The sequence below is a fragment of the Cricetulus griseus genome, chromosome 3 (genome assembly GCF_003668045.3).
Source record: "Cricetulus griseus strain 17A/GY chromosome 3, alternate assembly CriGri-PICRH-1.0, whole genome shotgun sequence".
NCBI classification, from domain to species: Eukaryota; Metazoa; Chordata; class Mammalia; order Rodentia; family Cricetidae; genus Cricetulus; species Cricetulus griseus.
In genome coordinates, this window is record NC_048596.1 from 224,492,904 (window position 1) to 224,509,402 (window position 16,499).

Here is a 16,499-nt window from a genome sequence, read left to right on the forward strand (position 1 = left end):
TTATTCTTTGAGATGGGAAGATACACCTTTAATACAGATCTTTGGACGTGGAAAGACCCACCTCAAATCTGGGCTATGTCTTCTACTGGCATAGAAACCTATATAAGGACATAGAAAAAGGAATCTTTTGCTCTTTGTTTGCTTTCTCTTGCCTCCCTAGCAAGTCCATTCCTTCACTGGCATTAAAGCCTACTTCTTCAGGATTCTGGTGTATATTGAAGACCAGCTGAGTCATCCAGCCTTGTGGACTAAACAACTACTGGATTCCTGGATCTTCTGATCATAAATAGCCATTGTTGAGTCAGCTGGACCATATCTTTTAAGTCATTTTAATAAATCCCCCTTCTTTTATACATAGAGAGAGATTCATTATGTAAGTTATGTCACTCTAGGGAAAGATACCTCTGAAGAATTTATGTCTTACTTTAAAACTGGATCTCCCTTTAATATAGAACCCTCAAAATCACATATCAGTAGCATAAATTAATGAAACATATTAACAAATGTAAGCAGTTGTATAGATTTTGTATTTTACAGTGAGCAACTGAACGGATAAATACATTCTGTTAGCATGTAGTGGTGGTCTGTGGGAACCCTGGGAAGCAGAGGCAAGAGGAGTCTTATGAGTTTGAGGCAAGCCAAGGCTACAGTGAGTACCAGGTAAGCCAGGGCCAGATAGCCAGATACTGTCTTCAGTTAAAGTAAATATATAAGTAAATGAAGGAAGATGTAACTTGTTTCTCTCTGCATTCTGCTTCTGCCTATTCAGAGCATTGCCATAAAGTATCAAGGAAGAACTTAGAAATTGTTAATAGCCATAGTGCCCATCATAGCAGATTCCAATGAAATGTGAAATACATATGGCATATTTAGCTTGCCCTGTGATCTAGAACAGGCATGGAGAATTATTATCATATAAAACAAAAGTTTCCAAACCTTGACTTATCTGTCTAGACTCTACCTGAACACTTCTACAAAATCTCCAGTCGCCTCTCCCTCTGGCATTCTCTAACTCAGTCCTTTACATTTTATGGAGAACTGGTTTTGGATGTGACATCCTAGAAGCTCAACCCAAATGGTTGTCTACCTGTTGCACCTTGGCTTTCTAGTTGCTGTTAGCACATTACACATGCTGTATTCTCTTACACTTGCCTCCAGTACTATAACCTTTCCTACCTCTGCTTTGGGTCTGCACTTCCCACCTCTAACTCACTGAGACTGTCCCACAGTAGACTGAACCTCAGTTTCTCCCCTAGCGACTCAAACTCTTGCTTCCAGCCATATCTTTCTCCCTCTTGCCCACACTGGCAGGCTCCTGACTCCTATTCAGTCATTTGAAATCTTTCCCTCTCTTTTAGGAACACTTTTAAACTGGGACTCCGATTTCAGAAGCTACTTTTTTTTAAAAAACATGGTACTGTGACTTTTGTCAGGTCCCAATTTGAAACCATCCAGCTTGACTAAGTAGTTACTAATCTGTTTGGTTTTCACTTAACCCCCCTTTCTCCATGTGCTCATTACTGTGGTTTATATTCAGCTTCTGATGATAGCTAACCATTTTTGTGAAGCCTAGAGCATAATAGGTATTAAAAGCTCAGGCCTTCTGATGCATCTGCTATTTGTTTTCCCTCCCTACTAATTAGTGGGTCCACATTCTCCTTTGTCTTGTTCCTAATGTATTTGTGAAATATTGTCTGGCTGCCCTTTGTTTCTCTTGCTAGTTGCATCTCATATTGTGCTCTGGTTTTCCGGCTGCTGTTCCCATATCCCTCATGCCCTATTCTCTTACCCTTGCCTTCAGCGCTGTGCCCTCATTTTCCCTTTGCTTGTCATTCCATCCCACCAGCTTAAGGTGCAGCGTGGGTTTTGCTCTCCATTGAATGACTAGCAGGGGGAAGGTTTGAGGACATGTTCCTAAGTATTGGGCAAATAGGAATATTTTGGCTCTTCTAGTGCTGGCATAAGATATTCTAGTACTTTCTGGAAAAAAGCCTATCTACACCTTCCCAATAGCCTGAGAAGCTTCTGGTGGTGCTAGGTCACAGATAGTCTGGATATTCTCAGGTACACTGGTGCCAGTCATATATTCTGATGTCACTCTAAAATGTGATGGGGCTTAATTAATCTATTGTGGTCACTGTTGGGTAAGATGCAGTGAAATTTAGTAGCTCTAGTTTTGAAGAAGAGAATCTAGTCCTCTCAGAGTGCTCATCACCTTTCTAATTGCTGTGACCAAATGTTTGATAGGAAGCAGTTTGAAGGAGGAAGTTGTTTTTTTATTTTTTTTTTGGTTAGTTTGCTTTATTTGTCTCTGCTTTGACTTTCATCTTTAGGATATATAATCCACCAAGGCAGGGAAGGCATGACAGCAGGAGAGTGGAGTGGTTCAGTAGAATTATATCTGTAATCAGGCGGGAGGGAGAACAGGAAGTGGGATCATGCTGAGAAAACTCAAGGTCCACTGCTAGTGATCAATTTTGTTCAGCTACATCTCAAGATCATTCCCAACTGGGCATGAATGGTCTAACACAGGAGCCTACGGAGTCAGTAATTGTGATGTATGTAGATTTCTTAGGCTGGTAATAAATGGGTGTTTGAGGGCAGCCATATTTCTATTCTGGTGAACCAGCCAGAGGATCTGAACTGCTTTAAATGAAACAACTTATTTTCCTTGAACTGTGGGACCATTTCTGGTTCTTCCTGAATATCTGGAAAGACAGCCTCTTTTACTCATCCTGGTCCCCTGTGTGTCTCTTGAATGGTATTTTTTGGTTTAATTTAAGTGAGGGCAGTTTTAACCAGGCCTGACTTACCATTCTCATTAGTCTTTAAACCTGGAGTAAGCTTTGGGTTCTGGCTCAGCTCAGCATCTGGGAGGTAGCCTATTTATAAGCAGAACACCCTGAAATTGTTCATCTCTGGGAAGGCCTTTGTGAGGAAAATGTAAACTGACAGGAACATCCTAGGCATTCTTTAATTTTCAGCACTTTGCTTTCATGGGATACATCTGTCAGGACTGTTTCTTTTTCTTTTTCTGCCACTAGTAAGTCAAATTAGCTGTTGACTTGTGAAGTTCCAAAGCTTCTGTAGTGTTAACCTAAATGGTAATAATATAGACACATCTTACATGCTATAAGAAATGCTGTCAGATAGGAAGACATGGGTCATTTCAGTTCTGAAAATTCGGATGCATTCACTATGTGCATTTATCTTACTGGCTTAGCCTAATATTAGGTGACAGTAATTTACATAAAAGATTTTCCCCAAGCATTCATATATCTGTATTGTAATTAGACTTCTGAGTTAAAGCTTTCAAGAAATAGTTCTTTCCAGAGCTCAGACCAAGACCTTCTTTATGTAATACAAATCAGGCCTCCAAATAATCAAAGAATATGCCAATGATGATTCTGAGGCTTTAAAAAATTCTTTGTTTTCTTTTTTTGATAGCTTCTGTTCTTAGCTTACTGTGCAGTCAAAGCCACCAAATCCATGTAGATTGTCCCTGAATTGATATTGGTGTCAAGTTTCAGTTTACCTTATGTTGTTATGTTATGTTATGTTATGTTATGTTATGTTATGTCATGTCTCTTATTCATCCTCTTCCTTACTTTTTTAGTATGAACTCCTGAAAAATGTTTGTCTATTTGGAAATTTTTGTGCTATTTGTTCCTCTGCCCAGGACCTAGCAACAGATAGAGCGTCTGTATGTATAAACGTACTACTATCTTACAATGTGTGTTTGCATGTGGGTTTGTATGTTTGTTTAAGTGTGGGTGCAAGCATGCCATGGTGCACATATAAAGGTCAGAAGACAACCTGCAATGTCAATCCTTAGCATCCATCTCATTCTAGACATGGTCTCATGTTCACCACAGCTTACATCAGGCTAGCTGGCCTATAAGCTTCTGAAGATTCTGTCTTCATCTCTGAGCTTGCGGTGGGACCACTGTGATTACGGATATTCATACTATGCATCCAGCCTGGGGATAGGAAGTTTAGTCCTCCCACATGCAAATGCTTTCCTACAAAGCCATCTCCCTACCCCAAGAACTGATGTTTTAAATTGTCTTGCAGTTAAACTGTTTTTCTTCCCTTGCAGCCTGTATCACCTATTTGTTGGTCCTCAGAAGAGGCCTCCTGTTTTCTAATATGAAGCCATTTATCTCTTACCATTTTGTGCTGCAGTGTACCTACTTTGATGTTCATTAGAAGAAAATAAATGCTAATATTAAGTGCAAACATTAGCTTCTTTCAGATTCTATGCATCAGCACTTAGTGCTTAATTAAAGATTTTACTGAATCTCCATTAGTGTTTTGCAGCCCAAGATAATAAGAGAATTTTTACTCCTGTAGTTTTGGATCCCAAAGACAAAGCCACTAAATAAAAACAAAAAATGAAAAAGCTCTAAATAAAAACAAAACCGAACAATCAAAAACCCACTAAATAAGCCCATGAGCTGTCCAGAGTGCTGAAGGATAACTTATCTATCACTGAGTGATAAACCAGTAAGAGCAAACATGACCTCATACTATCTATTATATACATAATTCCCTATACCATCATTTCCTATTCAGTCAGCTACAAGGGCTGAAGAATGCTCAATATTTATTTTAAGGTCCTTTTAGATCTAAAACTGGCTCTGTAGAAAGCAAAGTATCTCACTCTCATATGTACTCACAGTAGTCTCAATTAGAGTAGAGAGAAAGACAAAAAACAAGATGGTACAAGGGAGGTAAGCACCACTGTAAGGGTGGTGAAGGAGAATGGGCTGTATGCCATTCATTGCTTTGCAGCCACCTGGCCTCCTTGTGACATAAAGGAGATGCTATGCTTGGTTGAAATGTCCAAACAGTTGGGTGGGTTTCAAAGAGATGGTGGGTGGTTATGACATGGTTTGTTGCTTTTTCATTGGCAATGAAATCCGATGGTGCCAGTGAGGCCATTGTGTTCATACAAGAACCTGGCAAGCACAGGTGTGGGAGGCTGCAAAACTGGAAAAGGAAATGCCATTTTATGAAGGCTTTTCTAGTGCATTAACCATATAATTCCTCAGCAGGATTGCTGGTTCTCTGCAGAATGCAAACATCTCCCACACAATTGCCATAGTGGGGTTGCTTTTGGAAAAGCTTCAGAGCTCTTTTTAAGTGAGCATCAAGGTGGCCTCTCTGAACCAGGCAGGACCACACTCTCACTGCTACTGCCTTTGCCTACCTTTTGAACAGTGTCAGTCTAAACTGCTCCCTCAAACTGAGCTAATTTTATAAGACAACTTGACATTAACTCTGGCTGATGTCTTCTATGCACTTGACTAAGGCATCAAGGCTTCAAATATAAAATATGAGTTTAGGTGTCAGCCTGAACTCCAGGAGAGAATCACATGTCAAAACATTGTATTTCCTATTTCATTGGTTGAGGTGACCAAAGACAAGGTGAAGGATAGCTGACACACTTCCTGATCCATTCTTCTTTCCTCCCTGCCTCCCTCCCTCCTTCCTTTTCTCTCTCCCTCTCTCATTCTTCACTTCCTCCCTGCTTCTTTCCTTCCTTTCATGTTTAAATTACACTACTTATTCTCCCCCTCATGTCCCAACATTCTCATGAAGGCAAACATGGTAAGTGCATAAGAGTGAGCTCTGAGGTCAGACAGCCTGAGTTTGGCTGGAAGCTGCTGTCATATCAGGCCAGATCTACATTACAAGTACTTAGAATAATGCTTCTTGAAGTGTGTGTAAGGGGTCTAAATGAAATAAACGGCAGAGAAAACAGTCAATAAATGTCAGATATGATTATGCTGCTGGTCCTCCTTTCGAGGAGAAATATGTATTAGTTTACTATCGGTTGTCTCCATGATTATTCCAGAAGTTACAATGTTCATCATTGAATGAAGGCAAGGTGGAAGATCACAGGGATCTCCAAGCATGCAGATGCCAGTAATGTGACAGAGATGAAGAGAAAAAGGAACTGTGATGGTCAGGCATGCTTGGTTAGGGGAATGAATGTACCAGGTGGAGAGTGGGCAAAAGGAGAGAGAGGAAAGTGCTTTCAGGAGATAAGCAATGTGTGCAAGAATCAGGAAGTGTCTCTTTGCCCTTCTGAACCCCAGAAAAGATCTGGGTGTGGGTAGAAAACACAGTTCAGTGGAGGTGATTTTTTTTCTTCATTAAAAGAAAATGATGCTGAATGTTTATTTTCTGCCCTCTTCTTTCTCCAGATATATGGAAATAATTTACAGAAGACCCCTGAGAGTAATTAAGCTTACAATTCCTTTGCCAGTAAAATGAGAAAAGCCAGCTCTCAGTAAATTCTGAATCCCACCATGGATGTTGCAGAAGCAGAACTAAAAACAGCTGCATTCTCTCTCTGCTGCAGAATCGACTATAATTTGCGCTGCTACCCTCACTCCTAGCACATAGCAATCAGTGTTCAGAAGTGCAGGGTTTTAAGATGATGAATGTTTTATTTCTTAAAATAAACAGTAGCAATTTAGAAACACAGTTATGTATTTTACATTTATTTTTTATATAGTAAAAATATATTGGAAACTTCCTTACTGTCAAAAATCCTTACACGCACTTGTCAAAAATATCAAGATGACAAGCAAGTATGGAATTCAGATTTAAATAATAGACTTCTGAGATACATTCCATAAAACTTCTGATTGTTTGGCTTGCTCTGACCCAATGATGCAGATTCCCTATTCCTGCCTAAGTATTTTAAAGCTGTTATATCTAATAGCTATGCATTCTGATAGTTAAGACTATACCAAAACATGAATATTTTGATTTCCTTTCTCCCTCCATCTCTATTTCCTCCCCCTACTCATTACTTCCCCTTCTCCCTTCCCTTATTTCCTCCCTTCCTTGTTTCTTTGTTTCTGGTGACAAGTTACTGTCATGTTTTCCAGTTTAGACTTAAACTTGATATCCTTCTGCCTCAGCCTCCAGGACACTGGGATTACAGGTGTGTGCCACTGTGTCAGTTACTTATGTAGCTCTAATAAAATACCATGATCCAACGCAACCTATATAACAGGGCTAGATTTCCATAATAGTGGAAAGGGAGCTGCAGGAGCAGGAAGCTGAGTGATCACATCTCAACCACAAACAGGAATATGAGTGACTGAACTGAAAAAGGAGATAAGAAGGCTATAGATTCTCAGTATCCACTCCAGTAACTTACTCCCTCCAGCAATACCCAATGAAATTTTTCATAATCCCCCAAACACAGTCAACTGGGGAGCAAGTGTTCAACTATACAAGTCTAGAGGAGACATTTCTCATTTCATCCACAACAACCTTCATGCCTAGATAACTTTTACTTCCACAATCAAGCATATTCCTATTTCCTGGTGAAACTCTATGGAGAATGTGACTTATCCAGAGGATAACTTGCCCACACACCTTTCCATGTCTGTACTATACTCACATATTCTTACCCTAGCTGTTACCATTGCTCTCTATGCATCCAAAGACCTGTTAAGAGATACCATTATTTAATTGTCAAGCAGCATAGCATCATGTTAGACTGCTTCTCCATTTCGGAGATGCACTTAGAGAATAAGAACAATACAATGGTGCTCTCTTCAGCACTCCTATAGTAAAATTGAAACAATATAGAGATTAGCATGGCCCCTGAACAAGGATGACACACAAATTAATGAAGCATTCCATATTTTTAAAAGAAGAATCATACAATGTGAATCTCTGCACCCACATCTCATAGGAGAAAACCAGTATTGTGACTGATCAAAGTTCAAAAGTAGGCTGGGGAAATAGTGTGGTAAATGTTTGCCATGTGATGAGGACCTGCGTTCAATTTCCATAACCCATGCAACAGTGTGGTGGTTCAGTGTGGTGATTATCTTGCTGAGTAGACAGAAACAGGTAGATTATTGCCCTACTGGCTGGCCCAACAAAATCAGCAACTTTCAGGCCAAGTGAGAGAAGCATACTGTCTCAGTAAAACAAGGTGACAGTAACCTGATGAATGCCATCTTGATGTTGACCTCTGTCCTCCACAAGCTATACACACCCAAACACACACACATACACATACACATACACACACACACACACACACACACACACACACACACACACACACACACTGGAGGGAGAGAAACAGAGACAGAGACAGAGAAAGACAGTGAGAGACAGAGAGAGAATTCAAAGAACTGTGAAGAGGCAAAAGTAGGAGGCACAAATCTCCTGTTTCTGCCTGCAAATCTTTCCTACTTAGCTTGTCTACCACTGTGACCTTGAGGAGTCCATGGTTCTCTCTGAGAAACATCCCCCCCCACTTGCTTAGTGTGAAAGAGTGAAGTTAACAGTGATAATAACAGAGTATTAGTGAGGCACAGTAGGACAGGAGGCTCAAAAGAATTCCTTGAATTCGAATCATCTTTTTTTTATAACTTCCCCAAGGTCATTTGAATTTTTTTGTACCAGATTGAATCACATTTTCTTTTTCTAATTATTAAATATAAATGCTCAAATATCATGTGTAAGCATTTGGAAAGTATGATGGAAGAGATTCGGGTGTTAAATGAATGACCTTTATTCAAAACAATGAAGACAACAATGACATGACCTCAGTAGAGTATTACAAGGGGTTTTTATACTTATCATAGCTGCCTGATTTCATGAATCCTCTCAAGTAGTGGATGCCAGCATCGTTGCTTGTCTAGAATAAACTGTGAGGGTTTGGAACAATGTTTATAAAATAAAATTGTATGCCACTGTAGAGTTTCCATACCTCTAGACAGCCTAGGGGAGGGGAAGGGGCCACTTGCCCTCCTCTGTCCTCAACAGCATTTTCAATTTCACTTGTTTATTTATTTTGTCTTTACCATCCATGGTTTTCTTTCTTTTCTTTTGTATTTTCAGATCTCTTTTCAAGTTAAATGCTACAGGCAAAGCAGCTTGGTTCTTGGTGCTATTATGCATTTACATAACCTGTTATATAATTCTTCATTTGTCATAAATGTTAATTAGCTGTGCTTTGCAAGTCACATAGAGGTTATCCCGATTTTGCTGATGAGGAAATTGAGGGTAAGATTGATTGGGAGCAACAATTTGAATCATACCACATAGTGACCCCATAGCATTTCAGGAGTTGGCAGCCATGCTCTGGGTTCCACAGTTTTGAGCTTAATTGACAGATTTAGTCATCTCTAATTGGTTTCTTTGAAGAAGGAACTGGGAAATGTGTTCCAATGCCCTTCCCTCCTACGATTTCCAAACATATTAGAACCTCCCTTGGTGGAGATCTACAGCCTTACCCTCCTCCCTCCTGAGTCTCACCTTGTTTCTCTATGTGTGTTATTTGTTGTATGTAGTATATGTAATTGTTAGTGAGGCTGTCTGCGCATATCTGTGAGCAGGTGTGTATGCATGTATGTCATGTGGAAGCCAGAGGTTTGCAGTACATGTCTTTTCTAGATGCCACCCACCTCCCAAGGTTAATTTTTGAGACAGGCTCTCTCAGTAAACATGAAGCTCATCATTTTCAGCTAGACTTTGGGCTGATGGGTTTCAGAAATGCCCCAGCCTGATTTCTCAGCACTGAGAGTCCAGGCACAGAAGCACACTCTTTGCTTTACCTGGGCTTTCCTGAACAGGAAGTGTCCTCAACTTGATCGTGTTCCTCTTTGTGCTGATTACTTCCTGAACTAGTATGTTCCTATGAGCAGGGTCATGTCTGTTATTTTCCAGTATCTACTGCTTCACTTCAGTTATTCAGAGCCTGAGATGTTCTCAGTAGTTATCATTTATATAGAAAAGGATATTTATTCTGGGGAGATAGATAAGTCAGTAAAGTGCTTGCTTTGCAAACATGCGGACATTAGTTAGATCCCCAGGACCCAGATTAAAATAAATAAATAGCTGGTCGGAGCCCATTCCTTAGGGTGGGATCCCATGGTCAGTGACAGTAAGACCACAATATTGTCCTGGTACATGAGCTAGTTTGTTGGAGCCCACTCCCCATGGTGGAATGCCATGCTCAGCCTCAGAGCATGGGATAGGGGCCTAGCCCTGCCCTAATCTATTGTGCCGGACTGTGTTGACTCCTCATGGGAGCCTTTATCCATGAGGAGGAGGGGAGTGGGGTGGGTCAAGGGCAAGGTGAGGGGGTGGGAGGAGGCAAGAGGGCCGGGAGGAGGGGAGGGAGAACTGTGGTTGGAATGTAAAATGAAATAAGAATATTAAAAAGAAAGGTGCACGCCTTTAATCCCAGCACTCGGGAGGCAGAGACAGGTGGATCTCTGTGAGTTGGAGGCCATCCTGGTCTACAAGAGCTAGTTCCAGGATAGCCTCTAAAGCCACAGAGAAACCCTGTCTTGGGAAAAAAAACAAAAGAAAAAGAAAAAAGAAAAAAAAAAAAAACCATGATATAGTTGCAGATGCTTATAACCCTGGTCCTTGGGGGTATAGACAGGCAGATTTCTGAGGCTTGTTGATGAGCCCAAGTCCTAGTGAGAGACCCTGCATCAGACAAAACAAATCTAAATGTGGGTGACACCTGAATTTGTACATCTTGCCTCATGTGTACACACCCCAACGTGACCTGAACACATGTGCTGGAGCACGCATGCACATGCATGCATGTGCATGTGGACACACACACACACACACACACACACACACACACACACACACACCAACACATATCCAAGAAAATATAGTTGGCATAGTGGTTTATCAGCCATTAATAGGTAAGCTGTGAATTTGCCCATTTTGAGAACGAATTCTATGAATGTAACATGGATGACAACTAACTATAGTCTAGGGTCAATTCTTTCTGGAAACTTCCCCATTTCCTTTACTCTGAGATGAGTTACCTATCTCATGCTAGAACACACGAAATTTAAAACTTTATTTTTACATATATTCCCCGAGGATCCCAGGATAATGTCTTCCAAAGCCCTCAGAATTCTGTGTACTTAACAAAGAATATGAATAAACTTGTCAGCAATCCATCAGGAGTAGATAGCTCAAGGGTGTTTGCACAGGCAATGACTAATGGGAGAGCTACTGGCAAGAGAAGGAATCTAGATTTTGTTTACATATATTACTTTTGTTCCTTCTTTGGTGACAAGGTAGAGTATAGTGAGTGGGGCCTGTAGCAAAGTGGATTCCGAGAGCTCATATTTTTTTAAATAGTAAGTCTTTACATCAAGAGGGTGGGTACATAGACTTATTATCATCTTAGGTGTTCTTTTCTGCAATTTGTACTTCTATTGTGTACAGACAGCTTTGTTAAAGATATGCTAAAGCTACATGATACTACAACATTCCCGTATTGCTTATACCATTTTGGTGTTATTTTTTCTTATAATTTATACTGGGCAAAGAAGGATTTTTTTAATTGATCAAAGTAGTTACCCTTATGGATTGATATAATCTTTTGGAAGCTTTGGACTGGAATGCAAAAGAAGGGAGGTTAGAGAGGGAGCCTAGTCTTTAAAAGGTATGCCATGTAAGAATGACTGGATTTTGTGAAAAAGCTGAACAAGCCATGTGCACCTATATTCCCAATGCTGGGGAAGTTGACATAGGAGGATTCCTGGGGCTTTCTTGCCAGCTAGTCTTGTAGAATTAGCAAGCTTCAGGTTCAATGAAAGACTCTGTCTCAAAAAAAAAAGGTGGGTATCAGTTGAGGAAGACTCCAGAAATTTGACCTTTGGCCCACATGCAAATACACATGAAAATATGTATTCATGGAGCACATACATTATATATATATGAATATATTAAAAGAAAAAATTAAGGAAGTCTACCAATACAGTAAGATTAACATATCAAGAAAAAGCTGCTATCATTTTTATCAAATCTGACCCAATGGGAGCTGATGGAAGGCTGATCTGTGGCATCCCTTGCCCCTTGTTCTTAGATTATTAGATTAAATATGGTATGGCCTCTTCAGATTGTGACCAAATTTGGGAGAAAAAAAAAATCTCAAATCAGACCACAGTAGACCAAAATACCTTCCAAACCAACAACTCAAATACCTCCAAGACCCTATTCACTGTTATAAGAATTTGATCCAGTATCTTGGCTTGAATTGTTTAATAACTCTGGTCATTACCATCACATTTAACTCAGAACAGTAAAGGAACAATAAAGGGATTTAACCATGTCTAGAAAACAAACACCTTCACACTGTTATTAATGATGGTAATGAATCACTGAATTAAAGGATCTGATGTTAGGTGACAGGAAGCTTGTCTTGAAGGAATAGGTGAAAACCATCTCAAGGGTATTTTTATTAAGTCTGGAATTCTGGCCAGAGTGTTAGTGTAACCACCGGCTAGAACTAATTGATGAATTTCAATCTTCTAATGCTAAACGGAAGAGATGATTGTGTTGAACAGGATGAGAAGAACACCCCAAAAAGCAGAAGCAAAATGCCTAATGGATCCTGTTAGAAATTCCTAAAGGTATCCATACTGGACATGTTTGAAGGGCCAAAGCCTCATGCTAAATGTCCAGTAGTGCTTAGCACAGGGATCACACTTTTCTATTGATAAAACACAGAACTTTTGATATTTGGCATTATACATTCCAATTTGTCACCCTCGATGTCATCATCGGTGCAAGTATTTTCAGAGTTCCTTCTTCACACAGAGAGTGAGGCAGAACAAGCTTTTGATCACAAGAAATTCTTAAGTTCCTTGTTGCACTTACACCCTGGAGTAAGGTACTGATCAGATCCTAATTTTTAAATTTATTTTTAAGGTAAAATGAGAGTTAATTTTTCCTGGTTTCTGAGGTGCTTCAAGAACATAGCAATTGTGACATCCTGGCAATGATTTGTTTCAGCACATGCTATTGAAGGCTGGACATTCACAGTCTCATACTGATTCTTCAGGAGAAGACGATGATGTAGTCCTGCATACTCAAGTGTTTTCATGCACTAGAAAAGGAGGGTCTGTGAGTGCAAATCATGGGTCCCCATAAAGTCAGCAAGGAGGGTAATGAGTTTTTTCCTGGGTTCTACTGTGCATTGTCAACTATGAGTGCTTTGCTTAGATTTACTCACAGTTCTTATAAACTTTAGAGAGTATAATATTATCATCCATATTTTACAGTTAAGGAAACAGAGGCACAGATAGAGTGAAGTAGCCTATCTGAGGTCTCAAAGCAAATCCAGCATTCAGCTATGGTAGGAAGGGGATATAGGGGACAGTTGCAGAGGAGGCATTGATACTAACTAGACATTCTGCCCCTCTGACTGAAGACTCCTTCTTCAAATGTTGAATTTATCCTCATAGCCTGTTCTTTTCCTTTTGGACTTTTTCCTTTTTCTCCCTTGTGGTTTAATCTACAAATGACAATGAAGTGTGTGTGTGTGTGTGTGTGTGTGTGTGTGTGTGTGTGTGTGTGTGTGTGTGTGTGATATAAATTAAAGTTAAGCAAAACACAGGACCTAGGTCCCAACCCTTACATTACCTCCTTTATAATCCAGACCCTAATGCAGATTGGCACTCAGGTCTGTGGATCCTCTGGATTCTGCTTCAGCCACCTCTTAAAGCTCCTTTCCCTGCTTACTCAGTGTTTACACTGGCCTTTATCTTCCCAGAACACCCCAGGTTCTTCTGCACTCAGATCCTTTGCATGTGTACTTTCTTCCCTCCTCGTGCACTGTGTCCTTCCTCTTTCATTCAGATTTCTGCTCTGACACCCTCTGTTTTGACTGCCTCTAAAGTGGAGGGCCTCACATTATCTCTCTCCATCCTCTCTCTGTTTTGTATACTTGGCACTCTCATATAATTCATTATTGTGTGTGTGTGTGTGTGTGTGTGTGTGTGTGTGTGTGTGTGTGTGTGTGTGTGTGTGTGTGTGTTCACCATTATTGCTGCTGGAATGAATACCTCATGAGAACAAGGGGTTTGAACTCATTTTATGTACTGCCCACAATCCCAGTGGCAAGAACAAGTCTTGAAGCATTGTCAGCATCATTACATATATGGTAAATGAGTAAATGAATAAATGAACATAGTTAATGAAATATCACCTAGGAGGAAGTTGGATGCCTTAGTGAGGTAAAACCATCAGTGCAAAATATGATGATCTATTTTCCCCAGTCCCATTACCAACTCTCATCACTACCTTTTTCTGTCTTTGATATACCTCTCTACTTTGTTACACACACACACACACACACACACACACACACACACACACACACACACACACACAGAGGTGGGAGTGTGGGTTCCACACATGAGAGTAATTCCACACCTGTGGTAATGTCTTTCTCAGACTTGCTTATGTTGCTTAACATAATGATCTTTAGTTCCAGTCATTTTCTGCAAATATCAGGATTTCATATGGACAAAATCACTGTGTATTGAAAAGTAGAATAATCAATGTACTCTATGAGATAGAACCCATGACTGAAACTGCTCACATGACCAAGAAGAGACTAGATAGGCCTTGAGTTCAGCAGAAAATCAAATACTGCTGTTCTGTTAGGGGAACATACCAATAACACCACTCCCAAAGACATTCCACTATACACACAGATCAGTGTCTTGCCCAACTACCATCAGAGAAACTTCCTCTTGCAGTAGTTGGGAGTAAATTCAGACAACCTCCCCTCAGGGATCAGGGAGCTTATGCAGAAGAGTAGGTGAAAACATGTAGGAGCCAAAAGGGGTTGATGACACCAAGGAGATTGTATCTTCTAGACACAACAGGACTGATGCACATATGAGCTAAGACTGTGACAGCATGCATAGGGCCTGTATGGGTTCAATTTAGAAGGGGTCCCAGTGCTGAGAGGGGAAGCAGACACAAGCTCCCAACCCTAAGAATCTATCTCCAATTGACATCTACTTGCAGAAGAAAAAATAGTTTTCTCCAATGGAGTCTTTCTATTAGCCACACTTAAGGACAAGCCTCATGCCCAGCAGTAGATGGCCAACACAAAATGAACTCTGTGGTACTTTTGTAGACAGACTCTTTTGGTCTCATACTGCTTTATTAGAGTATTTTTTTGTCTTAGTGGTCTTTGGATTGTATATTATGGTTTCTGGTTTTGTGTTTTTATATGAGTTTTAGTTTTGTGTATGTGTTTGTTTGTTTTCCATCTCATTTTAAAATCTGTTTTTTTAAAGAGAGAGAGAAAGGCAGTGGAGTGGGTGAGTGGGATGTGGAGAGGATCTGGGAGTAGTTGGAGGAGGGGAAATTATAATAAAAATATATGAAAAATTCAGTTTTTAAAATATGTGAACTAATGAATTGAACAGATAGTTTTCAAGAAAATATATAAAAAGGACAGCAAATATTTGAAAAGGTGTTCAAAATCCTCAGCCACCACACAAATGCAAGCTCAAATCACATTGAGATACCATCTCTCCATAGTACCAATGGTTATAATCAGGGATATGATTTACAGTAAATACTGATGAGGAAGTGGGGAAGAAGGGATCCTTATACACCATTAGTGAGAATGCAAATTAATCCAGCCACCATGTATATGCCTGTTAAGAGAGATAAGTATCATTTCTTACCCAGGAAATAGGGTGGGTACTACAGGTAGGTACTATAATGCACAGGCAAAAGCAGACTGAGAAGCAGAAGCCTCACCAAACACACAGCAAATTCACTACAGACATTAGACCTTGTTTCCACAAATCAAGTTTACTGTCAAGAATGATGCTGGGTTTCCAGTGTATCCTCCACCTGTACCTCTTTGTTGTGCTTAGTAATGGTAGTAGGGAAACTCAAAAGAAAAAAAAATCACCTTAATTCCTTGACTCACTGAAGAATTTTAAAGTCACTTTGGAGCTGTCTTGCTTTTGTTAGTTTGTTTAATCTGCAATGGGACTATGGGTTTCCAAAAATTGTAACAAGGTGTCATTTGAGGCTTTGTAGGATTTGGATAACAGGAAAAGTCCCCATGACAAAGAGTGGCAATAGAGCCCCAGTTTCTTCCCTAGGGTGAAGGTTCCTTCTGGAGCAGTCTAGCTGTTATCTGCAGTATAACATTATCTGGGTCTACATGGACTGCCATCATAAAAACACAATAGGCTGGATGGCTTACAAGTGAGGGACACTTAAATCCCAGAGCTTTTGAATCTGGCTGGCCTGGTCTCATGTTGGTAGACTCAGTGTCTTCGGGAGGATATGATTCCAGGCCATAGTCTCACCACTGTATCCTTTCTCTATAGAGGGGTAAATTGAGTTGTCTGTTTTTTTTTTTTTTTCAAAAATTCCATTCATGAGGATTTTACTCTTCTGAGCTAATCATTTCCCCTAAAGCTCCACCTCCTAAGACCATCACTCTGGGAATTAGGATTTTAGGATTTCCACAGCTGTTTGGGGGACACAAACATTCTGTCACAAATGTCACAAGGAAGCATGACAGAATGAGGACGGTTTACTCAAGAAGAAAAAATACTATCCCATCCCTTACATCTCATTACAGCCACTGCCTGATTCTTCCAGTGCGTGACATTATTTGTGAAAGGGAAATCAAGCATACAGGAAAA

General features: G+C 40.1%; 1 non-coding gene across 1 annotated transcript; it reads left to right on the forward strand.

Moving 5' to 3' along the window:
- The first annotated feature begins 7,574 nt into the window (after positions 1-7,574).
- LOC113834647 lies at positions 7,575-7,677 on the forward strand. The gene has a single exon (XR_003483355.1). It is a non-coding gene; the product is annotated as a U6 spliceosomal RNA (small nuclear RNA).
- The last annotated feature ends 8,822 nt before the right edge of the window (positions 7,678-16,499 follow it).